Source organism: Amphiprion ocellaris, unplaced genomic scaffold (assembly GCF_022539595.1).
Source record: "Amphiprion ocellaris isolate individual 3 ecotype Okinawa unplaced genomic scaffold, ASM2253959v1 Aocel_unscaffolded33, whole genome shotgun sequence".
NCBI lineage: Eukaryota > Metazoa > Chordata > Actinopteri > Pomacentridae > Amphiprion > Amphiprion ocellaris.
The window spans coordinates 1,904-5,001 of record NW_026559511.1 but is presented as its reverse complement, the minus strand read 5'-3'; the positions used below and the strand labels follow the sequence as shown (position 1 = coordinate 5,001).

General features: G+C 39.0%; 1 long non-coding RNA gene across 2 annotated transcripts; it reads left to right on the top strand.

Annotated features, from left to right (window-relative positions):
• Positions 1 to 442: 442 nt before the first annotated feature.
• On the top strand, positions 443 to 2,881 carry LOC129348523 (uncharacterized). Of its 2 annotated transcripts, XR_008601097.1 has the most exons (3): positions 443 to 659; positions 1,287 to 1,445; positions 2,377 to 2,881. It is a non-coding gene; the product is annotated as an uncharacterized LOC129348523 (long non-coding RNA). The 2 variants fall into 2 exon arrangements; XR_008601096.1 differs by lacking the exon at positions 443 to 659 and having other exon boundaries at positions 677 to 1,445.
• Positions 2,882 to 3,098: the final 217 nt, after the last annotated feature.

Sequence of the window (3,098 nt, the reverse complement as noted above, 5' to 3'; positions counted from 1 at the left end):
CAATGTGGCAGCTGTGGATAGTGATGGTATGTACCCCAGCTCCTTTCTGTAGACCTGATGATTGGTGGCTTCACAAAACTACTATCAGATCTTGATCTGGAAGTGAGATCCCACCTAGGGCTTTCTTTAGTCTTCTTGCATACACATTCCACTGATTTATGTGCAATTATTTGTTACAACCACTGTTCCCTCTAAGCTGCGCGCGTGCGCAATTGCGCACTGCTGACACGGTCTCCGCGCACAGAAAATCTGCACTGCGCGCACACACAAAAAAATCTAACCTAAATTAAAAATAAAATAAACACGTAACAATTCATTCTGTGCTATTTTTCAGTGTGAGTCAGTGAGTGACCAGTGACGATTCACATACGTATTTACCATAGACTGTATATAATGGAATTTACGTAGCTAATCAATGTCGTTGACAGGCGTCCTTATGTGCAGGCACCGTTTCTCAAAGATATGAATGAGTAGATAGGACACGCCCCTTTGAGCTGCGTGCTACAGCGAGGCTAAGCTAGTGGGAGAAAAGTTTCAGTGCATTCCGTTGATGCAGACGGTGTGAAAACGGAAACAAGTATGCCGGCTCACTGTGCTGCATACAGTTACACACTACGTCGTACGATTGAGACAAGGAAACTTGGAATGACTTTTCATCGGTAAGAATAGTTTTTGGCTCTTTTTTCATTATGAAATCTTGTTGAGAGCTTCCAGTCTACGAGAGCTAACTAGTTAGCCACTAGCAAAACACTAAGGCGAGCGAGCAGCTTGACAAGCAAATACCAGACGATTAATAGTAGCTGTAGTATAGTTGTACAAGCAGTAGTAGTAATACTAAAAGTACAAGCAGTAGTAGTAGTTTAAACAGCTGTTAGAGTCGTAGAAGTAGTATCAGCATTTGTAATATTATTACAAGTTGTAGTAGCAGTGCCAGTATCAGCAGCAGTAGTGTACCACCACCACTACTACTAGTAGTAGTCACATTGCTATGACTACCACCAATACTACCAATAGTAGTTATAAAGCCTAACTCATATATATCCAGATTACCATCTATGTTCTTCCTCCAAACCCATTTTATGATTGGGATTACAGGCAGTTCTTTAGGACTGCTCTCAAATAATTGAAATGTTACTAAACAAGGTTATACTTATCAAATTAAATAGCTCTGGTCTCCAGTATATTGGCGAATTCAGTTATTTGTACTTAATTTATTAGCATTTCTTTTTTAATATGTTGTGTACAGACTGACTTACTTCTCTGTCTACTTTTCTTACTCCATGTAGGTTTCCCAGAGACTATGGGTTGAGGAGGAATTGGAAGTTTGTCGGCTTAGACCTGGTGTCATTCCATCAGTGTTAAACTTCCCAGCTCATCTTGGAAGAGTACGTGCCAGAAAGACCACGACCAAGCAGCCTTGAGATCTTAGGCAGCGTCTCCCTGAGGTGGGTGTCGACGGTGTTCACAGTCAGGTCTGTGGTAATCCCGTCAAAAAAAAAAAATCTAGATTATAAATCAACATGTAACCAAAGCACTCTGTGTATAACGCCATAGTATAGGATGTAGTTCAGAAAACGTCAAAGTATAGTATGCTTTACTCAAGAATAACATAGTATGGCCTGTAGTTCATAATACAGCATGTTGGCAAGAAAAAAAAAAACAAAACATAGATTATTATGTGGTTCAAAAAGCGCAAAATGATAGGATGTTGCCTAAAATTGTCATGTATGATATGTGGTTCAAAAAAATGTCATAGTGCAATATATTGTCAAAATAGTATGTTATTCAAGAAAACATCAGAGTATAAGATGTCGTCTAAAAAATGCCATAGAATAATATTTCATTGCACAAGTAAAAGTATAGTAAGTTTTAAAACTGTTCATATTCTTACATGTTGCTAAAAAAAAACAAAAAAAACAAAAACAAAAAAAAGTCAGTAATATGTCAATTAAAAAAGCCTATAGTATAGCGTGTCGCCCAACAAACATCATAGTATAGCATGTCGTTCTAAAAAGCGTCACAGTATAGCCTTTAGTCCACAGCTGTCAGTAGGTGAGGAGCAACACAAAAACAGTCCAAACGCTGGTTTCCAGAGGGTTAGACGAGTATTTATTTGAAAGAGTAAGTTTACAACAACAACATGTGAGGGGGTTAAAAACAAATGGGTGTTAGTAAAATAAAAATAAATCAACAGAACTAAAAGTGAACTTCACGTTGACATTGATGGGCATTCCAACCAGGAACAAAGTAAAAGATAATCAATACGAAAAAAAACCTCTTCCTGTTCACCTCTTAAAATCCAAAAACACACCGCAGTAGCACCCTAAACTAAAACTACCAATGGGTTCCCTGTTTTCCTTTCTGAACAATTCAAAGGTCCCTCTCTATCTCCCCACACATCCACCAACCACTGGAACACATCTCCAAAGTTCTGCCGGACCAGCTCAGCTTCCCCTCAGAAGAAGTGCTGCCACCTGCCAGATGAAGGAGCCTTTTGAGAGGCAGCTGGCATCGTGATTGGACTGTACTTTGGTCTGTTCCAATCCAGCTTCAGCTCCAGAGACGGCAGGCGGGACGAGTCAACGGAGGCCGGGTGGACGAAGGCATGCAGCTGAGTACAATCCAGAAAACAACAGAGGAGGAGTGCAGCGGCCCAGGGCCAGAACAAACAGAGTAGCATCGTATGTCTCTTAGAAAACATCATAGTATAGCCTTTGGTATGAAAAAACGCCATCATATACATCGTATATTGTACAAATAACAAGTCAAAGGAAAGAGACATACATTGTAGAATTGTAGTAATTGTGGGCTGACTGATTTACTGATTATCAGTATCTTATTTTTTACTGATTTACGGTAATAAATACATTTAAAAATGGTGCTACTTTGGCTCTGAACCTTTATCTACCTGTGGTCGCTCTGTCTTCTGGAGTGATTTGATTGGTTATACGTCACGAATAAAACTCCTTTAACTTAACATCTGTAAACAAAACAAAAACGTATCAACAAAGTTTTCTGTTAGAGTTTGTGTTCTTCTAAGTTTAACTCCAAGATTTTAAATACTTTCATTTACTGCAAATGAATATCTACTCCAAATG